The following is a 27,985-nucleotide window of genomic DNA, read 5'->3' on the forward strand; positions in this document are numbered from 1 at the left end:
GCAACACATCCTCAGAAGCTTCGCGAGAGAAGATGACGTGAGGTTGTGTTCTACGCGAGTGATTCCAATACTCTTGTTTTATTCAGAGGATTTTTTGGGAGGTTTTGATTCTTCGTCGCTTGGCGCGGGTCATATCTTCCTCAGACGAGTCTCTCTCTCTCTCTCTCTCTCTCTCTCTCTCTCTCTCTCTCTCTCTCTCTCTCTCTCTCTCTCTCTCTCTCCCCGCAGTCTTGTTTTATCCCCGTGTTTGGATCAGAGTATGAGGCGTGCGATGCGTCCTCTCGTCAAGGAGGAAGACAAAGATGACAAAGAGGGAAGGACCAGCATCCCACAGTCCACCAGCTTCTGTGTTCTCTGTGCCACACTCGTCTATCACCGACCACACCATCCCCCACCGAGGACCAGGAGTACGCAGCCAGCAGCCTCTACCCTCCTTACGTTGTCTGTGCCACGCCCTTCCACCACCCTCCCTCCCCCAGTATCAGGAAGAGTATCGCTGTGTGTCCCCCAGCAAGGTGCTCCGTGCCACGCCCTTCTGCCGCGCCAGCAGGACCTGCAAGACCTTGCCTCTTCTGCCAGCTTCTAGATGTTCTGTGCCACGCCCCCATCTTCCATCGCGCCCCAACTTTAATCCTCATTTTCTTTGATGTAATTATTTCCAGCTTTAATTTCACATTACTCTCATTTTCCATGCGACTTTCATGAGTTCATTTTGCATTGTGGCTATCCTTTGCGAGCTACAGAATTTCACTGCTTTATTTTCTGTAACATTATTCTTTTGTCTATACTAACTATGTCTTTTTGCCCTTAATTGATTATATCCCTATCACGAAACTTTTTTTTTCTTTTTTTCTTTTTTTACTCTTCCGTGGGTTCCACTAACAGAAAAATAGTAAGCTTCGGCTTCACTCATGGCATAACTTTAAACTTCCGTCTCCCCTTCATCATTAATCATATTTACTCTCATGCCTGAACTTCCCCCGCAGCTTCTGGTTCTTTTTACTCGCGAACAAAACATCTCACCAACTCTGTCCAAAACTCGTGAGGGGAAATAATGAGGTCCCTTGCTCATACTTCAACGCACTCTGGAGATCCTTCATTCGCAAAAGATCTCGAACGTTTGTGTGAAGCGGCTTCAGTCGAAGAACCCCAGTACTAAATGCACGCTTGGTGTCTCACGAAGGGGGTCAGTCACAATGACTTCCACAAGGGTTTACCAAGCTTCGCTGCGTACTGTTCCGAGACCCCGCCCTCCGCCGTGAAGCACTGGTCCGATCCACTCACTCACCAAAGGTTCCTTGGCTCAGCTTCCTCACCCTCGCGTCTATAAACCCGGAGATCTAAGACGTATATCAAAGGCTGGTGAAATCGAAGCTTCATGGATAAGCTAAATGGAATATGAATGCTTTCTCGTATTAAAGATTCTGTGACTAATATACTTTATACACCTGTTTTATACATGAGAAGTACGGTCGTATTGGTCGTTAGGGATTTTAACCACGAAGGTACAGCCAGTAGGTGTCATGGCGTGTCCTTTAACCGCTAGGATCATTCGATAATGATGATAAAGTCTTATTATTGTAATCATTATTGTTATTATTATCATTATTATTACTACTACTACTGTTATTATTATTATTATTATTATTATTATTATTATTATTATCATTATCAAGAACAATACTGTTATTACAATTATAATCGTTCTCATTACTAATATTACCAGTAATTATGATAATCATTCTTGATTGTAATAATGAGGATGATTGACAGTGATGAAAACTCTCCAACAACACAGGTTTGCGTCGCCCACCACACTGGCTGGATTCAGTTCAGAGAAAATTCACACCGATACAGGACAGCAGGTCTAGATGCCTTTATGGGATTTGGTGTTGAACCCGAGTGCTCCGTCTGGTATGGAGAACACATGGATGATAGGAAACAGATGATGGCAGTAAGGTGAGAAGTGGGGAGTCTCGGCATGTGAAGGTGGTGTGACCTGGCCAGCAGACATTCCAGTCTCTGGAAGCTAACCTGGGTTGTCTGAACGGATGAGAGAGAGGGAGGATGAAGAGACGCAGCCATTCCAGACACTAGGAGTCATCCTGGAATCTCCTGACAGGCTAGGGAGGCGACCGGGCCGTCAGACATTCCAGACACTGGAAGTCATTCTGGAATATCTAAACAGGTTAGGGAATAGACTACCAGGGCAACAGGCATTCCAGACACTGGAATAGACACTCCAGACACTGGAATGGACATTCCAGACACTGGAAGTCATCCTGGAACGTCCAGACAACCATGGATGTCAGTGGGACACACTCAGACACCCCAGACACTAACAGCCATCCTGAAATGTCTAGGACACGTAAGGCAGACAGTGCAGTGGGACACACACACACACACACACACACACACACACACACACACACACACACACACACACACACTCCAGACAGTGACAGACGACGTGGGAGATGCCTAATGGAGTGTCCCGGCGATAGTACAGACGCAGATGATCCCAGATATGGATCCTAGAGAGTCGTTACCCTGAATAACACGAGCGCCAGGCTAGTGGAACGACTCATAGTTACAGCGGCAGGGGAGGGGTTATGAGGAGGAACTGCTCACAGTGAGGTATCATGTGAGGTGGTAGGATTCACTCTGCCCATGAGGTGGGAGTATATGTGTGTGTGTGTGTGTGTGTGTGTGTGTGTGCTGACTGCAATAACTCGTACCACTTCACCACGAAGGCCTGTGTAGGTATCTCTCTGTGTTCCGTAATTCAGTGCTTTTCTTTGTACCCAACGCTGTAATCTCTCTCTCTCTCTCTCTCTCTCTCTCTCTCTCTCTCTCTCTCTCTCTCTCTCTCTCTCTCTCTCTCTCGCTCTCTCTCTCTCTCTCTCTCTCTCTCTCTCTCTCTCTCTCTCTCTCTCTCTCTCTCTCTCTCTCTCCCCCACGCCATCATGACTCGATGGAGGAAACACAATCATTATTTCATCCTCTGCCGTGACGTCCCGTCGTCAACCTTCATGAATCACCCGTCATGCAGTAAGTGGCAGCAGTGTGAGTGATTGGCTCATGCACCACCCCAGGACCCAACTCACCTGCACTCTGTGAATAGGTATTTAGGGGGGTGGGAGGTTGGGTCTGTGTGTGTGTGTGTGTGTGTGTGTGTGTGTGTGTGTGTGAGATGGTCGCACACTGTTGAACCAGCATTTCTTCGACGAGGATGGCAGGTTAAGAGAGAGAGAGAGAGAGAGAGAGAGAGAGAGAGAGAGAGAGAGAGAGAGAGAGACAGACAGACAGACAGACAGACAGAGGGGGTGTCATAGCGTTCCACAGTCAGCTTATTCTCGTACAGCGAAGGAAGAGACTAAATTAGATAAATAATCATATGAACCAAAATTTCTCTCTCTCTCTCTTCTCTCTCTCTCTCTCTCTCTCTCTCTCTCTCTCTCTCTCTCTCTCTTCTCTCTCTCTCTCTCTCTCTCTCTCTCTCTCTCTCCATTCACAGGAAACCGCGATGGTAATCTTCTTACTATCATTATTGGAAAAGTATTACTTCCAGTCCATAGGTGGCTCGGCTGAGGAGAGCGTCTTGGACGACTCCTTATTATGAAGCTCTGTTGACTTGCTAATTGGTCTATGTCCAAGTTAGTACAAAGAAAAAAAAAGGAGAGGGGGTTTTCCTTTTCACACTTTCGGGAGAGTTAAGAAATGAAAAAAGAGCTTATTTTTTTATTCCAGTCGGATGAGGTAAATATCCGATCTCCTGTGGAAAAGTACGCACCATTTGTACAAACCCAATCATCTGTGGTCGGCCCGTGGTTCGTGTACAAAAATGCACAGCGCATTACAGCGTCATCCTCCTCCTTGGGAAGAACACTTGCTCTTCTCTCAGCTTTTGACCGGAGAACCTCCTGGAATGGTTGATGACCATGGCACTGGTCCAAAGAAGGAGACCGCCTATTCGGCGTCATGGGGCCATATGCTCCAGAATTGCGTTCTCTCTTTCCCGACGAGATGTCTCTTTGAGGTGAAACTCCCCATCTCCCTCCCATTCCACCGTTCTGATTTTAGAGAATTGCCTGAAACTGCTGATGGTCCTGAAGTCACTGCACATTCAGGGACGTTCAATGACACCTCTGGTCTTTTTCACGAACTCCGCAGAGCATCTGTTTGAAAACTCCGTCTTTCGTAAAACTTCAGCGATGGGCCAAGGTTGCCTAACCAGCAGGAGAGAACTGGTGTCTGTTATATCATTAACAAAAGAGCTGTCGAGATTCGTTCGATAATCGTCATATTCTCTCACACATCAGCCTCAGTTCAAGCACTTGATTATGCAATACAGCAGATCTACTGAAGTCAGTTGAAGACATAAGCTGCAAATTCGTTTTAAGCAAGAAAGCGAGTATTGAAAATGGCCATGGAATGCAACCACTTGGGATGTCGTCATTGTTGCGTGTATATTGTTACAAGTTGTGGTCTCTTTGGTGGTTATGCAGCACTGACGTCATCGTGACGTCACGGCGTTAGAGGGGAGCAAAGCTACTCCCTTCAGGCAACACAGTTACCGTATGGGATTTTGTTCTCGTTCTGTGAGGAGTGTTTAGCGCCATATCATCCAAGAGCACTCCATTTTTGTTTCCCCTTCCTGGCGCATAGGTTTCCACGACCCATTAAGGCCACGCTGTAAATTCGACCCAAGGGACGTTGATGGTATATTATTATGTTAACGTTCTTAGGGGCATCCATTGAGGGAAAGAGGGTTGGTCGTACTGGACGCTAACACACACACACACAGACCGACACAAGGCAAAGGAACAGCTCGGAACACACACACACACACACGCACAAGACTCATTAACCGCACGAGACCTGGCGAGATGATGAGGGAGCCACTCGCGGTACAGTGGCATAGTCGCAAAGGATGATTTGTCGAGTGTGCCTCTCCCTCAGTCTTATACTGGAATATATAAGTTTGAGATTCGAACTTATGATATTTAACTTTATTTTCCCCCTCTCTATTGCAAATTGATAATCATTTAGTATATCATCAAATGGGAAAATAATCCCACATATGTCTTGAGTTCAAAATTATTTTTCCTGAACACTTTGAAAACTCTTTCACCGTGTTTTTTGGCACTCGAATGAATGTAAACCAAATATAGGACAGTGTCGGGTGGTACAATCAGCGTTTGTTCCTGCCACCAGAGATAGACAGAACAGCTACATGTTCAGTAAAATATTCACCCATTCAAAAAACAAGAGTTTTTCTTGGTACGTTTTTTACTCCCCCAACTCGAAACGCCATTCCAGTATCTAATCCTCCATTTAGCCTGTCAGAATCCATTGCTCAGTGATGTTGTCATAGGACTACATTCAGCACGTTCTCAGGTTTCCATGACTTTTCCACTTTTTGTGTTAGTCTTTGGAAGCGGCGTGACGGCCCTTGAGAAGAGAGACTTTAGGACCCTTTCTGGCCTTTGATCTGATCTCTAAGGGTCTAGTCAAAGGCCAGGCCATCGTATCCAGTGACCGTGCCTTCGTTCTCAAGCGTCGCATCGTCGTGCTCAAAGGATCGTACCGTCGTGCTCAAAGATACTCCTGCCGTCGTGCCCAAGGATCGTCCCGTTGTGTTTAGATGCTGACGCACATCTCTATCATCGAACGTCTGAACAACATGTTCCCATGAATGCTCGAAGCGTCGTCCTCAACACCCACATTCTTCACCCATTACATGTAATCGGTTCGCTTCACAGCCGTCCCGTTTTCTCTGGTCTGTTATGGATGCGTCAGTTCCTTGGAACGTTCTGACAATCTCTGGAATGATAATGACCTCGATTCCACTTTCCTGTATCGAATGAGACGTCAAGGTGTATACAATAGCAGCTTTTTTAGTTCCTAGGTTAGACGAGTGTGTGTGTGTGTGTGTGTGTGTGTGTGTGTGTGTGTGTGTGTGTGTGTGTGTGTTTGTCTTGCAATGCATATTTTTTCCTCTTATAGAAATACCTTTGTGATAAGCAACGTGCCAATTAGATACCACAATAGCCGGCTGAATTTTTATCCTTCCTACCGGCGAACTAAATTTGGACGCGCTTCACACTGTGTAAATTTCAGTGAAGGTATTTTTCGGTTTTTATTAATTTCTTTCTCGATTTTTAGGAGATTTTTTTTTTTTTTTTGAGACGCATTTCTGAGGAATTCCCTCCTCTTGTCTCCTTTACCCGCGTGCTTGCTTCTTGGGCGTCACTTGTCTTTCCTCTTATATCCTTTTGTCATCTCTCTTCTTTAACGCATAATCTCTTTCTTCTTATATCTCTCTGTCCCTCTTTCCTCTTCCTTCTTATATCCTTTCCTCACCTCGCCTCTCTGGACTTTCCCCTTACTTAATCATGATCTGTTTTGTTCTGTTTTTACGAGTCTTTTTTTTCTTTCACTTTCTTCGTGAAGCTTTTCTTCTTTCGTCTTTCCTTTTGAATTATCGCGTATTTCCCCTCAAATACAAGTTCTTAAATTCTTTTTTCGTCTGCAGTTTCCCCTCGAATCTTTTTCTTTATTTCCCCCTAATTCTTTCTGTGTCGCTCGTTCTTTCATAAGTTGTTTGTCTTCTTCCTACTTGAGGCTTTATGTTCTTGCTTTTATATATAGATATTTTATTTCTTCCCCTTAGATTATTGAAGATTTTGTCACTTTTCTAATAACTTTTCGCTCGTCTCTTATTTCTCTCTGTGATTTTCTTGATCCCTTGATTTTCTTTTTCAGAATTTCTGTTTCATCATTTTCTGACTTACTTCAGTTCCAACGAATCTCGTAGCTTTATTGCTAATATTTTCTTTATGTTGCAGGCTACAGTCATGGACGAAAGTCCACATCACGGCTGGGCTTTAATTGAAATATAGAGACAATTATGAAACGGAAAAACAAAAGACAAGGGAAAGTATTTACGAATTTAGAAGGAAGTGAAAAATATGTCTTTTGAAATGTGCCAGGTCATGGTTATAGGGAAAGACATGAGAAGGTAGAGAGTTCCAAAGCTTCGAGGTGTAGGGAAAGAAGTAGGTATCAAAACGGCCCACCCTTCAGTTGCCGATGGCCACACAATAATCATGCGACGCAGCAGCTTTACGAGTATTGCGTGGTCTACCTAGAGGTGGGGGCATACAAGCAGCCAGCTCTCGGGGGCAAGAACCAAAGCGATACCTATAGAAGAGGGAAAGTGAACCAGCGCTGCGGCGTAGGGCAAGGGGGTCAAGTTCGGAAGGTAGCCTAGGACAGTTTATAAGTCAGGCCGCTTTCGACTCAACTCTGTCAAGTAAGGCTGCAGAGGTAGAACCACCCCAGATGTGAGAGCAGTACTCCATACAAGGAAGTCTCAATCCCTTGTATAAACGGAGCAACTGGTCAGTAGGGAAGTTTCAATATCTAAACAGGACACCGAGTTTCTTTCTTAACTAGAAAGATAAAAGTATTCTCTTTGCCTTCCCATGAAATCTTTCACTAATTAACTTTCACTTCTTTCATTTACCCGACTTTTACTTTCACTTAACTGACTCACTTCCTTCTGACTTTCACTTCTTTCACTTAACAGCCTTTCTCTCACATGACCCACTTCCTTCACTTAACAGACTTTCAACTCTTTCACTTAACAGCCCTACACGTCTTTCACTCAAAACTAACTTTCACCTCTTCCACTTGACTCGCTTTCGCTTCTCTCACTTAACAGACTTTCACTTCCCTGACATTCACTTCCTTCCCTTCCAGTCTCTTTCCATCTCCCTGTAATTTGATGTATCCTTTACACTTTCTTTCTGATGGATCCTCCCAGGCCGTCCTTTCCCTCGAATGTCTTCCTCGAAACGCCGAATATCAAATGCCCGGCTTCAAGTCGCTGTCAAGGTGGATCCGGATTTATTTCGCGTTTTTTTTTTTAAGACGGATGTATTGTGAGGAAGATGAATGGAACAGCCGTTTGGTATAATACCCATCTTTTACCTTTCATATTTCAATGATTTTGGATTATCAAGTTTTTTAAAAAGTAGGGGAAAAAAAAAAGAAAATTTCTAATTCTACTACTGGCTCAGTCACATATTTTTTTTCTTTAGATGATGAGATGAATATGAAGACTGATTTCATAAAATCGCCAAATGATTAGAGCGGTTTATGAAATATACTTTACGTGCCGGTCAACACAAGTTCCCTTGTCATATTCTTAAAAGCACGGCAGGAGATCCATAAAGAATGTAGTCTCTTGGAAAAGTGGGTCGCGAACGACAGAGCTACGTAGAGCAGATCCACAGTGATGCTTTTAGGAAAAAGTAAGAAGTTTAATCTGAGTTCTTCGCGCTAAAATGGCGTGCAGATGTCATAAGAAAACGGACTGATGATGGAGGGTAAGTTTGACATTATATAGGTGTGTGGGCACGAAGGAAAATTTGCATAATGGTATAGAGAAGGAGGAAATTGATAATTAATCAATGATGGGTTGCAGAATCAAAGTTATGCGACGAAGAAAATGCATTTTGGTGCAACTTTTGGACACGTTTAAACCAACCAATCATACGTTAGATGGATGTAAAGACAAATGAGATTAGAAATAGATTAAAAGATGAGATAATGGTCCTAAACCAGAACAGATTTGCTGTTATACATGAGAGTGTAGGAGGAGGAAGAGCTTTGATAAACTGATAAGTTACATGAGAACCAACTTAGACATGAAAGTTACCGGCAACAGAAGGTAGAAGATAGGGTAAGACAGGCACGCAGCAATCAAGTGCAAGAGAGAAAATACGAAATAAAGAGAGATTTTATCACATAACGGACTTGCATTAGGATACCATGCGATGGCTAGCGTACACTCCAAAAGGAAGAGTTGCCTTTCTTCGATAGATAAAGGATAGACGGACGATTGTACTCACCCGCAGGATACATTACAGGTTGGCTTAGTGCTCATCTGTGTGGTTAGTTGAGGGGTATGTGACTGGAGTTGAAAAAGCGAGACTGAGGATCTTTTCGATGTTGATTACATATCTGATTACATTGGTCACATATTTGATTGCATTAAACGCTACTTTTGATATATATCTGTCTACAGATGGAGTCCGGTAGCTTCACATATATATATATATATATATATATATATATATATATATATATATATATATATATATATATATGTATATGTATGTTGTTTTCAGTGTTGTTTTCGATGTTTCATCAGTAATGAACTTAAAATCTTCAACATGTGCGACTTTGAAAGCGACGGTACAAGTCTGTATGTGAAAAAAGAAATGAAAAAAGGACAAAGTTAGGCAGTTTTAAGTTAGAAAAAAGATTTCCCCTGGGAACTGAGCGAGGCGAGAAAGTCTTGGAATTGCATTATGCTTGGTAATGTCCCCAATTTTTGAGAAATGGTGTGAGGCTACTTGTTCCCACTGGGTAAAAAAAAAGAAAAAAATGACATTTTTTCCTTTCTATATCTTAGGTTGTGATGTATTTTACAGACTCACACGATAGGACGAAATAGAGCTGCCTGTCACAAATATATGTGTACGTGTGTGTGTGTGTGTGTGTGTGTGTGTGTGTGTGTGTGGAACGGGTGATTCTGAGGGAAAATGTTTATTTGGTAACGGTCAGAACTGTGGTAAATAATGATAAAAAAATTATGTTAATGATGATAAATGATTGGGTATACAACCCTCACGAAGGTCACATTAACCTCCCAGACGACATGTGGTAACCCTGTGTTTCCCCTTGGCTTTGACAGACATGGCAAAAAAAACTCCATACGTCCTGGCGGATCTATTAAGGAAATACATCTTTTTTCCGGGTGTGAATCCAGTGTAGCGTGAAAGCGATATCTGGTATCTGTTTGAGTTGCTACCTCAGCAACATGTGGCTCGTCATCCGCCCTGTCAACATTTTTCTTGCGATAGTTTTGGCAAAAGAAGAAGACGAAGGAAGAGGTGTTGGTGGCACACATCATGACATGGCTATATGTGAATGGAAGAGCCGCTCTCTCCGCTGGAAGAAATGAAAATTGAGACGCTAACACGCTCATCTGAAGTTCCACCGATTTTCGAACGATTCCAAAAGTTGTAGACTTAATGGTTGCGATAACTCGTAAGACATCTTATATACATTTATGCCAACGGTGATCGAAATCAGACGAATCCTTTTGACGCTCTGTATGGTCAAACCCGTAACTGTTTCACTCTAAGTTCCTCTTGTTTACTATAACCGTCATCTACACGTTCTCCTTCACAAGTTACTAGCTTTGCCGATGAGATGGCGCTGGTGGCGACTTTTGACAACCCCTTATATACCGTGGTTCCCTGGGATAGTTACGCTTCTTAAATACATTCTCTTCGGAACTCCAAAGTCGAGTCAGTTAACCCAGAACCCTGGCACCTTACGGATGTAGCTAGTGTGTCTGTGTGTGTCCAGTTTATTATCACTCGCTGTGAGACCGTGTTACCCCAGTCTAACGCCGTGAAAACTATAAACATACCAGGGAATCAGTGAAGATATGTGAACGATGTGTGACAACCCCTTAAAAACGTATCCGTGTGGTGTACATTCAAAAAGTGTATGTAAACATTCAGTCGTCGTGATGGTGGAGGGCGAAATGTATATAGATTGCTATCCATCTGGATGACCAAGTCGTGCTGAGGATGCTGGATGACCTCGACGAGTAATGAAGTCTCACAAGGCATGTTTGAGGCAGACGAATCACCGAACGAGACCTCGAGAACCAGGATGTAAGTTGGGGTCGCTTCCGCGTTGTCTGTAGCTGTAGGCTTTGATTGAGCGTTAGGTTCCGATGAAATTCATAGAAAGTGTAAGTGAATAGTTATGGGTTTTTTATATAGATTATGTAGGAGTCGTATATTTTAAGATGTGGATTCAAAAGCGTTTTTTTTCTATGTTTGTATCATATCGTTATTTCATTATTTTTTTTTAATGTTAGTCGTGAAGAAACTCAAGATGAGCTTTTCAGGACTGTTTACGTGAACATTGATGGTCATTCTGTCTCGGTCAGAACGTATTTCATCAAGAGGGACGTGAGTAATCCTCACCGCTGTGTCGTAGAACACAATGAAACTCTGAGACAGTGAGCGGGTGGGTGTCGTCCGGCCCCAAGACTCGAGAATGTTGAGCCAATAAAAACTTCTTTACGATAAGAATGTAAACAAGTGCATTCATAGTAGGTGTGGTGCTTGGATCGTAAAGGGCTTGTCTGTTGGCCATAAGGTGTTACACCAGTTCCAGTATAGTTTCTGAAGCCTAATGCCTTTGCCCAAAAGCTAGACTAGGAGCCTTCGCTTCACACATAAACCCTGCTTAGTTTGTAAACACCGACGAGGATGTGATCCTCTCCAGCCAATAGCCGCTGTTTGTCTTATAAACACTGCTTGACTAGTGTCCTTCCACGTCAGGGATCTCTCCATCCGTTGGCCATTAGCCTCAGAGTGTTCTGCTTGTCAGCCTAGCATGATGGGATGATAACATCCCTGACGAGTATACCCAACCTAACACATTTCCCCGAATGATATTTACGAAGCCGGGAGCGGTATCCTGTCCGCCGACTTGTACTTAGTTCGTAAAGTTCGGCTTATGATCCATGGTTAGCAACTGGAATCTTTTAGGTGACTCCTGAATGATTAATGACCTTGGTCTGACGAGGGGCCATTCCTCCGCTGATACCTTGATGATCTTGCATAACCCATGGCTATGATTAGCCATTTACCCTCACTTTGCCTCTCTGCCTTTGCATGGCTGGCGAGGTTATTCTCCCTCTAATGTCTTTATGGGGGCCTGTGATCCTCGATTCTCTCTCTGCCGGCCTCTGCTTAACGAGTGATCCCCCGTAATTGGACAGATACCTTGTTTAGCCTGTAGCCTGTGGCCTCTGTTTGACTAGTGGCCTCCCTGCTCGGCTAATAACAGGCTTCTCTCGAGTTGTGTCAGTGGTTCTCACAGATCTCTGCCCCAGCTACTAACAACACAGCCATCACTGATGGATGGATGGGGAGGAATAAGGACAGATTCTCTTTGTTCCTTTGCTGTGTTTCCAGGGGATGGATGGGTCGCCATACCGCCCTCTACGGACATAGCCCCACATCACAACGTCCCCGTCTCCTTTAGTTCATTGTGAAGCTCCACTAAATCTCATTCATCTCCAAAAACTAGGAAATTATGACACTACCTCACCAGTAACACAGGTATTTGAGGTGGTGCATCATGTTGTCTATGAGGGCCATTATACAGTGCGAAATGTCCATAAGACATGTATTATTGCGGTGTGCCATACCTATAACACGTGTAGTTAGTTGGTACGCTGTATGTTTAACTCGGCTGTCCCGATAATGTGCTAAATTTTGGACCAAACGACCGTGCGTGTAATGCCACTATATCTTGGTTGTATTTACAACATATTCGTTATATCTCAACCTCATCCGCATATCGAAGAACACGATGACATTCCGTGCTACCGCCAGACGCATTCACGGAACCTAATGATGGACCACTCTCCTGATAGCATTATGGTGGAACCTGCCACCAGTGGTGGCGAGCATTATGATAAAGCATCACACACACACACACACACACACACACACACACACACACACACACACACACACACACGCACGTGAAACGAGTCTCGTATGTTCAGCAGATGGACCGTAATAGAGGGCCATTTCCGGGGATAAGCAGGATGTGATCGTGCAATATACCCGGACGATGAGCATCATGACGGAGCGCCATATTGCAGGGAATATCCACACACACACACACACACACACACACACACACAAGACCAACATCCTCGAGACGGGTAGAGACATGGCGGGCCAGAGATCAATATGTTCGTCCATAAATGAACCTGGGTTGGTCATCTGTCTGCGTCGATACAGCAAGGGAGGACGTGGCAAATCTTGTTATTGGAAGTTACTCCTGAAGACGAGTAGTTTCCTCAGTGACCTCCTGGAAAGGGATGGCAGAGGCGGTAGAGGAAGAAGAAGAAGAAGAAGAAGGAGGAGGAGGAGGAGGAGGAGCAGGAGCAGCATCTCTGGCGAGGAGGAGGAGGAGAAGGAGGGGCAGGAGCAGCATTTCTGGCGAAGAGGAGGAGGAGGAGGAGGAGGAGGAGGAAGTCCTTGAATATTTGATATCGAATCTCTTTATCTGTGTATTTTGGGCATTCACCGTCAAAATATCTGTGTGGATCACTGGGCTACGTGGTACCTGGAGTCGACTCTGGGATAGCAATCACATAATGTAGCTCGCGGGGAGAAGTGCAATTGCGTGACCCTGTGGAACAGTAGCTGCATAATTACTTCACTATTAACTGCGATCTTTAAGGCACAAATTGATTTGGTAGTTATTGATTAGCTGGAGAAGAAAACGCATCGTTCACAAAGTTTCATTAGATAGACACACACGCGCGGGCACACACACACTCGTACATATACTCACACGTACACATACACACACCTTATGTCAGATTGTCAAAAACTGCGGCAGTATCAGGGACTTTGACGAAGTTTTCTAATCCACTACCAAATGCCTTATTCATCCCTGTAGTCAACTGGGGTAACAAATTTCGTTTACTTCTTATCGTAGTCAGACCTGAAATCTCTAGCGTAGAAAATGGACTGCAGGGAAAAGGTAAGGAGAAGTGAAGGTGAATCCAAGACGATTTTAAAAGACGGAATACTTGTTTTGTAATGACATTTGGATCGCAGTTTTTAGAAAACTCTGGGAGGGCATAGTGTTTCAAAGCGCAGAGGCGTAAGGAAAGAGACAGACTTAACAACGGGCCACCACTAAGATGCAAACACCCATGCAGTTTTCATGTGGCGCAGAGGTTTGCTGAACGTTACCCGGTCTAGTCACTAGTGGGGACGCATGCAAATAGCAGAAGTCGAAGTAATATCTGTAGAAGAGCGAGAGATAGCCATGAGTCCGGCGCAGGGGAAGTGGTTCAAGGGTTTAAGTTTCTTACCGGGAAAGTTAAGATAAGCGCATAGAGCTAGAAGCTTATCAGACGTGAGAATGCGTGGATTATTGGCCGTTGATTAGCCAGACTGGAATCAAAAGTCTTACTGTCTCCTGTATTCCCCGGGTGTTCATCTCTCTCCATCCATCCATCTCTAGTCGCCACAAATTTGCTGCCTCTCTCGACTCTACAGATATTACTTCGGTCGCTGTTCTCGTGAGGGGTCCTGGCTTTGTGTATCAGGTGGAATATATATATATATATATATATATATATATATATATATATATATATATATATATATATATATATATATATATTCTGCCGAAATCATAACTTGCTACGCATGAATATTATATGCAATTACACCAGTGTTATTTTTCGCAGTTGTGTAATTACAGTACAGAATGACATACATTCTTTTAATTATTAGAGTACATTTCAAAGGCTCGGTGTATTTTTCAAACTTTATCCCACCTGTTCCGTGAGCATCACAATTACACTGTTCCTCTGCAATTTAGGGTCACCATTGAACACGCTGTCATAGCGCGTCGAAAAAAAAAAGAACAGAAATAAATGTGTTGCATCTCATTACTATGTTCCAGTATCGCGTTACCCGTCCCGCTACACCTGCCACATTACTGGGAAAATGTGTCCACAACAGTCAACTCTCATGTTACAACAACATGACACTACCACAACATGACACTACCACAACATGACACTACCACAACGTGACACTGCCACAACATGACACTACCACAACATGACACTACCACAACATGACACTGCCACAACATGACACTGTCACAACATGACACTACCACAACATGACACTACCACAACGTGACACTGCCACAACATGACACTGCCACAACATGACACTACCACAACATGACACTACCACAACATGACACTACCACAACGTGACACTGCCACAACATGACACTACCACAACATGACACTGTCACAACATGACACTACCACAACATGACACTGCCACAACATGACACTGCCACAGCATGACACTACCACAACATGACACTGCCACAACATGACACTACCACAACAAGACACTCCCACAACATGACACTACCACAACATGACACTGCCACAACATGACACTACCACAACAAGACACTGCAAGCTTTGACGCCATCATCGTGTCAAAACTTCAGAGTTCTGTCATTCCCTAATCCTATCCTTCACTGTGGTGTACTACCACATCACTACCACACCTCCTGCTACACACCCACACGCTTCTACACTGCCACAACCACTACCTTACCACACCTCAGGGATACCATTACATAACACCCAGGAAACCATTCAGTACCATAACACCACGCTGCTGCTCCATCAGTATACCATAACATCACGCTTCGACGCGTCCAGGCTACCATATCATTACACTACCACTCTACCAAACTACCATATTGTTAGACCAATTAACCAAGCCACCATGCCATCCCATCGCGACCCAACCAGACTACCATATCTTCACGCTACCAAGCACATAACACCAACCCCTACACATCATCACCCTTTGCAACAACTGACATTAAAGTATAATGACACTTGGTAAAAACCACTTCATTACCATTATAGCCATATTGTCTCGCCTCCGTCTGAACACCCCCTCCTCCCCGGTACCACACTGCCACAGCCATACCTCACGGTACCACCACACTACCACAGGACAACGCTTTTGCATCATCGTACCATTACAGTACCACATCGCAACACTGCAGCACCACTCTGTCATCACACTACCATACTTCTCTAACACCCCATTATCATAATACCACACTGCCATAATCATGCTACCATACAGACACAATACCACAGTACCAGTCAAGACACTCTCACAGTAGAATGCCACAGTAGCATTAAGGTGCCACACCACTGGACTGCTCCTCCCACTACTGCACAATAGTACCCACACTGCCACAGTCTACTGTCACCATCTTATCACAGTAGACTATCGCACCGCCACACCGCTGCTCCCACCACATCAGTACCAGAGCACCACACTGCTGTGGTATAATAGTACTGTCCTATCACCGTTCTACCACAGTAGAATATCGCACCGCCACACCGCTGCTCCCACCACATCAGTACCAGAGCACCACACTGCTGTGGTATAATAGTACTGTCCTATCACCGTTCTACCACAGTAGACTATCGCCCCACCACACTACCTTGGTAGGCTCGCCAGCGATACAGTGAGACTCTACGTTACGAGCTGGCTACGTCCGCCACAGCTGTGGTCCTTAACTACCCCACCCCCCCCACATCCGAAGTTGGTACCCATTCATCCACCGAGCAGAGGAAGGATGAACGGATGGGCGAGCTGTGCAACGTCTTCCCTCCTCCGGGGATCGAACCCGGATGCCAGTGGATTATCAGTCAGCGACCCTAACCATAACACGACAGAGGCACCTGTATGTAAATGTTCTTGTAACAAATATAATGCAAAGTGCAGTAGTTTAGGAGACTGTGGACTGAATCGTCAGAAAACGTTGGGTGGAAGAGTAAAGCAAGGAGACTAAGAACTGGCAGGATGTATGTTTCGTGCCGTCATTTGCAGGCAGTGGGGGTTAACTGTGAATGCTCGAATTACAGAGGTGTATATATAAGTTTGTCGAGTATACCTGGTATGGTGTATATGAGAGGGTGTCGACTGAAAGGGTATAAGTCGAGTATACCTCGTAAGGTGTATGTATGAGAGGGCCCTTGTCGACTGACAGGGTCGGTGGGGTTAAGGCGTGTACGTAAATTCAGTATGGTGATGGTTTGTGTGTGTGTGTGTGTGTGTGTGTGTGTTGGGAGGAGAAGGACTGACTGGGCTAGGAGTGGCGCAAAGTCTGTAACATACGTGTTGCTTGAAGGGGGCAAACTCTAATAAGGTAACGTGGGCTACGTATAACAGCAGTATTTGAAGGAGAGGATGGAGAGAGAGAGAGAGAGAGAGAGAGAGAGAGAGAGAGAGAGAGAGAGAGAGAGAGAGAGAGGAGTATACTTTAAGGATCACATTTTTGCGAGGTAAAGTGATTCAAACCCACAGAATTTCGTGTCTGGTGTTCGGTAGAGAGGTTTTCCATTGTTAGTCATTGATATTCTTTCCTTACTACGAAACTTAGGCTGGGGAGGAAGTTGACAATGTTCGTAACTTCATTGTGATCAACGCTGCTATGAATCTATTCATTATCACTCATGAACCAGCCGTTTTATCGGTCTGTGTTACCGTTAGGATCCAACGTTTCGTTGCTGGTTGAATTCCTTTGTCCTCCTCTGTATTCTTTTATCGTCTGTCGTAAGACCCCATTGACCCCTTGCGATTGGAAGAGACTTAACCATTACCGTAACGACAAGGACGGGCCGTTTTCTATTTTCGGTTAAATCTCGAACTGAGCTCATTATGAAGAGCAAAACCTTCCCGCGGCTTAACGATGTTAAAGACACGGTGGTCAATTGCACCGACGAGTCTTCTGCTTTACTGAATGGTTTGTTGAAGTTAATTGTGGAGTTCTGAGAAGCTGCCAGACTTACACTCGTTTAAGACCAGTATCCGACGTAAGCTGCTTGTGAAATGGCGTTTAGATACCTGTCAATAAATGGATTTACCACGTTTAAGGAACTGAAAGGTCAAGCTTAAAACGCTGGTGTTGCGAATTTATGAAATTAACGTAGATATGAAAAAAATTTGTTGATATAAAAGAAATGATCTATCTTCGAGTTAATGGATAGGATCTTACCGCAGGATGATAAGTTTTCCAATTATGTCGGTTGTAGAATAAAGAGGAATTCTCTTTGCGTAGCGTACACTTGAATATCCTTGGATATAAATGTAATGGACAAGTGAAGGAAGACACAGAACGTTGAAGTGGGAGGTTAAGAAGGACGAAAGATAACATGTGATAGCGAGCGATCTCAATAGCGATCGGTCTCATGTCAGTCTGGGCTGTGGAATAAGTCGTTGAGGAGAAAGAGGAAGAGACGCTTCTGTGAGGCAACCGTTACTGGTATTGAGGTCACAATACGCCTTGTTATTTAGGGTTTTTAAGCGGTGGACAGCTGTAGCCCTTGTCCATCAACTTGTCCTCGGCGCTTTGAGCGTAAAGACAACACTGTCGCACACCTTAAGAATTCTAAGGTATTAACCTTGCTTGAATTCCCCGTTGAAGTCAGATTTGTAAGTTGTGTATACATACATGTATGTCCTTCTCCTTAACATTTTGAGTTGTTTATGTGTAGTAGTAATGATTAGAGTAATGAGGAACGTAATGATGTTAAGCAAAGTGATGGCGATGGTGAGGGAAAAGGTCATATAAAAAACAGCAAGGGAACAATTTGGACGGAGGGGGGAAAAAAATATAGAGAAAAAAAACGGATGCCCAGAGAAACAAAGATAGAAAAATGATGGAAGGAAAGGAAAATCAGAAAGATGGAAGAAAACAGAAATCCTAGAGAGAAGAGACACACACGCTGTAGGTATTTCAGTTGGCTTTCCCCGCCCCCAGACATGGATGGCTGCTGACACTCGCAAATATCTTGGGTAGTGCGTTACAGGGCGACGGTTCCATCCTGGGGAACGGGTCGTGGAAGCTCTATATCGAAGCTGAGATTTCTATATCAGCAAGGCATTGTCTTCATGCATCAGCTAGCAAGGACAGCAGTGTACCCGTATATGTGAGAGAGAGCAGTTTCTCTCTCTCTCTCTCTCTCTCTCTCTCTCTCTCTCTCTCTCTCTCTCTCTCTCTCTCTCTCTATGTGTGTGTGTGTGTGTGTGTTCCAGTCTTTATACGCGGGTGTTGTCGGTGCCAATAGAGAAGTAACCGCGATTAGTTTGTGAAATTTCTATGAAATGAGTAATGTCGTCATTTTGTTACACCGCTGTATTTCTACTTCTTGCTGAATTTCACACGATAAGCAGAGATTACTTTAGACTCTACTGTATTATATAATGCTATTCTTTGCTGTATTTGTGGTAAATAAGAAAAAGCCATTTCTAAATTGCAGACTTCCCGTATTAACGAATTAAAGTGTTAACCAGCGGCGTATCTAGGGTTTGGCAGGTAGGGTAGGTGCCCTGGGCGCCACATGAAGAAGGGCGCCACTCAGCAGGTCTGTTTTTTGACATATGTTACCCGATTGACATTTTTAACTGTTTGGTTTTGTGAGATAAGAAACTCGCCTACTTTTCATCTATAGTAATATTTTGCTACTATCAGTTGCATTACCGCTTCTACGTTACAGTTTTGATCAAACAAGTCTTTTAGTCTTTAAGAGTTTATATAATTTCAAGTTTGGTCTAACTCTTCAACAGTTTTTAATTACACTGTATGTATTTTCATATACATCCACTGTATGTACATTTTTAATCAAGCCAGGGGCGCAATTTCAAGTGCTTGCCATAGGCACAATTTCCCCTAGATACGCCTCTGGTATTAACCACCCATATCCCATAGCCTTAACCACCCATATCTCATAGCCTTTACCACCCATGTCCCATCGTCTTAACCACCCGTGTCCCATAGCCTTATTATCTTGTCTTTTATCTTATTTTTCTTTTTTTAATTTTTGTTCGGCTAGTGTCCCACCCTGCCCCGATTTATCTGATTACCTGCTGACACCCCTGGCTAAGTGATTGCATGTTTTATTCAGGCAAATAGCGCGTTCAACATTTCTTTTTTATATTTTTCTACACCGAAAGCCACACACACACACACACACACACACACCGTACAGTAAATCCCATTCAGGCACCACTAATGACGAAGGACTCTGAACCACAGTATTTTCAGGTACCATTTCCTCTATAGCCTGTGACCTTGGGAGAGAGACTGTTGTATTCAGCTTGGCTAAGATAGGAGAGGTGGCTAACAAATGACACAGTTCATTTCAGTCTGATCAGATTTATGACTTTTTTTGTACAATAAATTAGTCCTCAGTCTGACATGTTAAGTTATACAAGCTTGACCCAACACCTAAGGTTATGTATGCATACTTTCTGAAGGTCTTGGGCGTTTATAGGAAAATGATGATACGTTGATGATACATCCTTTGCGAGTTTTGAAGCAGTGCACATGTACTTAGGTGAAAGTAGTTAGAAAACGAAAACGCATCGTCTGAGAGTTCTGGACCGGGGGAAGGAACTAGTTTCCAAAACCAGCGTCTCTCCCTTCTTCAAACAGTGACTCTCTTGGGTGAACAGATTGATGGCCTTCGCGTCTCTTTAGCACCTGCAGTGACGTGGCTCGTTTAGCAGAATTTCATCTTCAACATGCTTGGTTGGAAGTTCTTTTTTTTTCTTTTTTTTTCATTTCAAACGAGGACTTTTGACAAAAGTTATCTTGTCTGGAAGGAGACTGTACTTTATTTGACGTGGTGGATCTAGTATTCCAGGAACGTTTGGTGCTGAGGTCTGCCTTGTTGTTGTCGTAGAACACACACACACACACACACACACACACACACACACCAGCTGGACAACTTAACCCTCAAGAACCCCTCATCATCAGCCTCTCGGAGGTCGACCGCCGCCAACCACACATGGCCGTCGACCAAAGCCGATCCTGTTGCCACACTCGTCAGCCTCGATTCCAGCCTCGTCCGACCCACCATTGTTTCACTAGACCCCCCGCCCCCAACCTCCTCTAGAATGCACGTGCGTTCATGCAGGCTCTCAGCTGTTGTTACTCGCACCACAGAGCAAAGTAGAGGGAACGCGTCAATACCATCGTCACGGTTTCAAGCTTTCGTTTACAAGTCGGCTCAGGGTACGCGACATCCTTCCACCTCAACTCCAGAGAAACAGCTTCACAACCCTCGCTTTTCTCAGGCATCTCGTGCCTCCCTCCCTCGCCTGGTCTCCTTCGTCCACTGCAAAGAATACTCGGGTCTACCACAACAGATGAAGAAAGAGGACACAGTGTCGTATTCTCATACACGTACACCTCACTTCAAGAAGCTTTCAAAACACTGACCCCCCTCCTACCTCTCACCAGCAATCACACGGACCCTCATACGACAATTAGGGATTAAGCATCGCCTCCCGCCACCAGACGTCCTTCCTTCGTCCCCTAACATGCAATTCGACACCACAACCGCAATCGAACTCCTACAGCACGGGGGGTCCCCAGCCTCGGGGCCGTCCCCAACCACTGCCAACACCATCGATTATACCCAGACTCAGCATCATACCTTCCACCTCCTCATTTGTGTAAAAGACGGTCTGCTTCATGCCTCATCCCCCTACAGCCACCCGGTTTAACGTGTATGTATTTTCTCCGTACATTTTCAGCCTTTGGTCGCATTTGATTCGATAAACTCTCGTCAGGACGGGGATGTTTGACGAGGGTGATGAGAATTCCATGGGGCCAGGGTCATCCTGACGGAAACAGCGACAGATGAAACATCAGATGAATAATTTCGCGCAAAACTCAATTCTTTTTTAAGTTTTTTTTTTACGTGTAAAGCTCATTCTCTTTTAGATATTCGATGAGGACGAGTGGCTTAAGGCTTCCTGTGTGTGTGTGGTGAGGTACTCAAGCGTTTGTTCATATCTAGATAATGGAGGAAGACAAACTCTGAACGATTCTCTAGATTTCTTGTTTGATTGTTTACTAGCGGGGAATCGTGATCAAATCCATTCAGAGTCTTTTGGACATCCTTGGCAACGTGTCTTGCATCACTAGAACCCCCCACCACACACACACACACACACACACACACACACCACTTCGTGTAAAAACTTTTCAAAAAGGTGAGAATTTGGTCTATTTTTTTCTTACATTCATTTTCTCAGTGCAAGAGTTGTGTCACGAAGGTATTCTCTTTCCTCTCCCTGAGAACAATAGTCTTGTTCATCAAGGAAGACGTGCGGTGAGTCGCTAGTCGCTATGCCATGCCATTTTGGCACAAATTCGTCGTAGGTCCTCGTACATAGGTAGGTACACACACACACACACACACACACACACACACACACACACTAGTATCATTCGTCAATCATGTGGTGAGTGCTAACGACCTAACCATGCGTGCCTCCTTTTGGCACATCGTCGTTCGTAGGGACTCGTGTATGTAGGCAGGTGGACAGAGGATCTCACATTGTCACTTTAACCTGGATATGAAACCGTTGTTTTACATCACCTTTAAGAATACTATCGCTATAAAACGTCGTAGATTTATTATGCGTATCATTGAAGCAAAAGTTCCCCCCCACCCTCCCCCAATGCCTTTTACAACAACAGTCCTTTGCTATTCACTGATTCATTCAACCCTGCCAGACCCAACGGGATTAAATCAATGGATATCATTATTTTTACCCATTACTCTCGTATTTACTGCTGCTTTAATGAATGTTTACACTGATGGCTGTGTTTGACGATGTGATGATGAGAGAGAGAGAGAGAGATAGAGTGTGTCATGGGACGGGGGTAAGGTTGTGGGGGGTGGCTGTGTGATAGGAACAGCGACAGATGGGAAATGACCTATACAGTCCGAATGAAGTGGTTTAGACAGACGTGCCTAAGTCAGTGTAGACAGCAGCAATTTCTTTAAGAGACACTGGGTAGAGTGGTGTGAAGGAGGATGTAGTCACACGAGTGTTTAACTGGTTCCTCATATAAACATGCTTAGGTCGACAGATAACTTATCGGTAGTTTGCGCCTCCTGGCTTCATCAGTACATTCCACTTCCTTCATCCGTGCTATACGCCTCCCGTATCACTGACCACTGTAAACATTTTTTTGATATTTCTTTGTGAAGTCGAGATGCAGAATTCACCTCCTGAGTCACGTGTAGGGAAGCATCCTAATCGGTAAATCATTCCATATGTTAAACATTAGAAAAATCAAGCCGTAAATTGATTGTAAAATCAAGGTGATTAAAGTTGTTGATTTACCTATATTTGCACTTAAGTGTCCTCACGATATCACAAGTTCATTACAAGTATTTTGGAAGAGATGGTCTCGCCTTTGGTGTGTGGATATTGGCTTATTGTCAGAGATGGTTCACGTAGACGGAAAGAGTTGTTCTGGAGTCAGCCATCTGTTCAGTCATAACGGTGCTTATATTTATGTATTCATTGATTCATAGTTACCCCTGGGCCACCAGTTTTCTATGGAAGAGTCCTGGTGTTTCCCTCCCTCCCTCCCTTCGACCAGAATGTTATGTACCTTCATGGAAGGAAGGGTTCAGCTGTCGACTGGTCCTTCGAGCCAGTTAATGTAAGTTGTTACATGCAGCCTCCTCCTCCTCCTCTTCCTCTTCTTCATGATGTCGAGGTTTCCTCATTTACCTCATCGTAAATGAATATTTCTTTTAATCCCTGCCGCAGCAAGGAGAGAGAGAGAGAGAGAGAGAGAGAGAGAGAGAGAGAGAGAGAGAGAGAGAGAGAGAGAGAGGATCGGTGGGCTTCATCACGGTAAATGAGGTCATCAGTTGACGACGCTACTAAGAACAACCCTTGGGAGCACATGCATCCACCCACCCACCGCAAAACTTTCCCAGCAGGACATTCCGTTTTCTTTCATTAGCGGGAAGGAGTGCCATCCGCGGAGAGCATCGAGGAATTACTTTTCCTGCGGCGTTGTTGCCTCACTGCAAGTCTTGCAGGAGGACGAGTTGATGCATTTTCGAGTTACGGTGCCTTCACGGCGAAGCTGCTTTGGGTATAGTGTACCGACCGCGGTGCGGGTATTGACAAGCTTTCGTAGTGCGATAGCTGTCGTATTTCGTAGTGCGAGGGTTGTCGTATTTCGTAGTGCGATAGCTGTCGTATTTCGTAGCGCGAGCACTGTGTTATTTCGTAGTGCGAGCGCTGTCGTATTTCGTAGTGCGAGGGTTGTCGTATTTCGTAGTGCGAGCGCTGTCGTATTTCGTAGTGCGAGCACTGTGGTATTTCGTAGTGCGAGGGCTGTCGTATTTCGTAGTGCGAGCGCTGTGGTATTTCGCAGTGCGAGGGCTGTCGTATTTCGTAGTGCGAGAGCTGCCGTAGAAGTGCGAAATGAACTTGGTATGTTGCATGAACCATCGTGGTGTCGGGGCTAGCGTCCCTGGACGTGACGAGACAGGGTCGAGCCCTTCGTTTTAAAGGTTCGAAACCTTGGTTCCTCTAGTCGGTTCACTGTCAACCCAGCTGTTCATCCTCCCGTAGGGGTTGCCGTTGCCCATGCCGTCTTAGCTTACGTAAAACACCGAGGACAGAGTAAATATTGAACTAGAAAAGCTTCAAGCATCTCCAGATCGGCTTTGCGTGGGCAGTGGTGGTGGTGCCGAGAGGTGAGGGTTAATCCGATGTTGGACATGGTGACATCAGGGATATGTCAGATAACCACACACACACACACACACACACACACACACACACACACACACCGCCTTTCGTGGGTGGGTGGGCTGGGCAGGGGAAGAAACGTTATCATCCTGAGTCGAGAGAGAGAGAGAGAGAGAGAGAGAGAGAGAGAGAGAGAGAGAGAGAGAGAGAGAGAGAGAGGGGTCGTTGTGTCGAAGTGTGTCCTCGGCTCCATCAGCTGCGCCACCGTTGTATTCATCTCCAGCGGCTCCTGTTAGCCATAACTTTAGACAGTAAAGTTCCTGCCAGCGTCGTGGCCTAATTCTAGGGATACCCGTCGCGTTTTACCGGCCCTCAGTTTAAACGCATTTAGGCTAAGCGAATATAAATGGCTACGCGTTAATTAGAACGAGCACTTTGGAGCATTATTCATAGGGAAGAAGTGGTAATGCAAGACTTGGCAGTATTATCCTCCCAGTCAGAATGTTGGTCTGCACAGACGCGGTGTTGCCATCTTGTGTATGAACGGACGAATGACGAAAAAGGATGAATGACTGTCTGTCCATTCTCATGTCCTTCGACCATGGATTCACGTCGTAGGGGCTCGTCAAACGAGTGATGCGTGTCGTTACAGTCAGAGAAGATGGGAGTGGGTACGTTTTTTAAGGGAGAGGAAGGTATTGTGATGGGAGGTTTATGAATGGCCGAGCTATTACGCACTGGTTGGGTGTGTGAAAGTGGGAGGTGGGGGGGATGATCCAGTAGGAAGACCCTGGCGCAGAGCCAGAGTCGAATTGTCCCATATAACATACCTGCCATTACGACGTCGCCTACATATCAGTAGTGTTGTTAAAGGAGCCATTAAGACGAGGATTTATGACCTCTGATTGATATCTGACGACCGGGTATTACCCAACGAAGGATTAGATACACACACACACACACACACACACACACACACACACACACACACACACACACTTGCCGGTATCACTGGTGATTACCTCCTCTCATTCTTACGACACTGATGTATGTTTCCTCCTCCTCCTCCTCCTCCTCCTCCTCCTTCTCTTAGTCCTATCCCTTATCCACCACACAAAAAGGGGCTCACTAAGAAAAGGTGCGGAAGAAAACGGAAGGCATGCATGCATGACCACCTTCGGTCCTTGAGAGGGGCTCAACACACTGCCCCTCCCTGCTGCTGCATACAGCCATCCGACAGTTTAACGAGGAGTTACTTACTGCGCGGTTGCAGACAACTTGAATGTGGGCTGTTTATAATGTCTTGTTTCCTTCCTCCCTCCACTCAACTCAAGCGAAGATCTGGAACTGTTTACCTTCTCAAGTTTTACCCCGCGAGCAACAAAAGAACTTCTCCCTTTACGAAAGGAAAACCTTTCTACATCCATAAGAACTCTGAGGCTATTGTTTTCAATTTATTTGTTCGCGTGTTCATACAAAACTCGGCGTCAAAGGGGGATTTTTGCCCGCAAGTAGGGCCTTTGACACACACACACACACACACACACACACACACACACACACGCGGGATATTAAGGCAGTCTAAAAAGACTTTGTGAATAAAGTCAAAGCAGAAGGGCGATGGATGAAATGGGCTATACCAAAGTATATGTTCAAGATGAAGACTTTATTTCCTGATATTTTTCATAGCAATAATGAAATAATTAAGCAAGCTAAGGGACAGATTCAGAGGCACCGTCCTTCGAAATTCTAGGCTGGATGCCGTCTGGTCCAAGTAAGCAGAGGAGTGATACTTCGTTTTGCATGAAAAGGAAATACAGTACGATCACAAGATGAGCAGGAGATGCGTCAGGATGTGGAGGACCGTCAGCGTTGTCCAGAGTGAAATCAGAGAAGACGACAGGTACGAGAAGAGTGACTTAATGAGCAAGGGATAGAACCATAGCAACGTTGATACTACATGGCAATAGATGTGACTGGAAATACTCATGTCTAGCTATAACTTAAGTCGACAGATGTGATTGAAGGTATCTGCTGTCTAAAGAGCTAAGAAAAATATCAGTGAAGGAAGAAATATTCTTAACTAGTGGATAAAGATGTGTTTCAGCTGACATACGTATAGGATGACATTATTGTAGTCATTCTTAAAAGGCACTTTAACCAGACTTGCCCGTTCATCACAGAGAAGCGCCATGATTCCCTCGAAGTCTTGCCAGGAACCCCGTCTTTGATGTCACACCTAGGAAAAAAGAGGAATGAAGTCACGAGGACCTCCCTGCGCAGGATTCTTAAATCCCCTTTAGGGTTACCAAAGACCCGCTCCTAACATACACTATGAGGTGTCCTATTACTGTCACCTTAATACCTTCCTCCTCCTCTTCCTCTTCCTCCAGCAGATCTACGATAAGTAGTCCCTTGTCTTTTTGGAGTCACTCCCTCAAAAAAAAAACTCTCCCCCTATGGAGTTCGCTCCTGAACCTTTCCCCCTTTTCCCCTTAAAGTCACCCCTCAGGAGCTCATCTCGGAGCACCCCTTAGATTCATTCACCCAGAGACCTCCTCTCTTTTTTTTCCTCTCTCTCTCCCCCTTAGGAGCGACCCTCAGTATCACGCTAGCCCCACTCAAACAATACCCCCAGCACGCCACCCAATAACACCATTCTCAAACATATGAAAAGTCTTAAAGGTGATGACAGTATTGGCTCTCATCGTTCTAGTGCTCCGCTGACCGGGAGAATGTGTGTGTGTGTGTGTGTGTTGCTGTAGGTCACAGTGATGTGCGTGTACGTGTTTAATTGTGATTATTATATTTGTGTTTACGGGGGAGAGAGAATGTTAAACTTGTGTCGCCCCGTCTCCTAACCTCGTACGTATGTATATATGTATCTTGTATGAGTGTGCGTGTGCATGTGTACAGATAGACGACATATATGATTAGAGAAACTGACAAAGACCTTGTAGGCGCAGCCTAGGGGTAGGAATGCGACCTGATTCCAGTCTGATGAAAAGATGGAACTCAGGGGGTCATATTAGCAGGGTGCAGCGCCCATACTGTCAACCCACCAGCATCTCGGGGCCTCCGGTCGGTCGGTTCTTCAGCAAGTGTCACTTCCTTGTCCCGTGGCGGACTCTCCTCCTCCCCTCCCGTCGCTGAAGGATTTAAGAGCCTGTATAGTCTGGTTCCCCCCTTGATATATGCATGGCCTCTCCCTACCACGGCTGGAGGTACGGATAGAAATGGACATATGCAAGGCAGAAGCGTCTGGTATGAACGTCCCCCATCATAGGCATAGACATTCCAGGGATGTACGTTGTGAAATGAAGGTGGTTTTTCCCGCTTATTTATTCCCCTGAAATTTAATATTTCTTCATGACGTGATCAGCTATTGCCCTGTGAAATTAATCTGTTAATACCAATGATTTATGTAAGATAATTAGTATTTTTTTTCACGTCAAGAATTCCCAGAAATGCTAACGTTTCATTTATATTCTAATGCGTTTACTTCGTCTGCTGACGGTGTCTGTTTCGGACAAGAGTTTCACGGAGCTTCGTTCAGTTGTTCACAGGTTCGCCGCCGCTGTCTCGAACGTCACCACTTCACCGTATAATTAGTCCCCTCCTACTCCCTTGGGGCTTCTTCATTACCTCCTGTTTTCCCCGTGGCGCCGACGTTAACTAGAATCTATGACCACGACTCC

General features: G+C 44.8%; 1 protein-coding gene across 9 annotated transcripts in view; it reads left to right on the forward strand.

Moving 5' to 3' along the window:
- Nucleotides 1-27,985, forward strand: part of Fife (regulating synaptic membrane exocytosis protein fife) — a 434,397-nt gene that overhangs the window by 214,990 nt on the left and 191,422 nt on the right. The gene's annotated exons all lie outside the window — the stretch shown is intronic.

This window comes from Panulirus ornatus, chromosome 19 (genome assembly GCF_036320965.1).
Source record: "Panulirus ornatus isolate Po-2019 chromosome 19, ASM3632096v1, whole genome shotgun sequence".
Taxonomy (NCBI): Eukaryota; Metazoa; Arthropoda; class Malacostraca; order Decapoda; family Palinuridae; genus Panulirus; species Panulirus ornatus.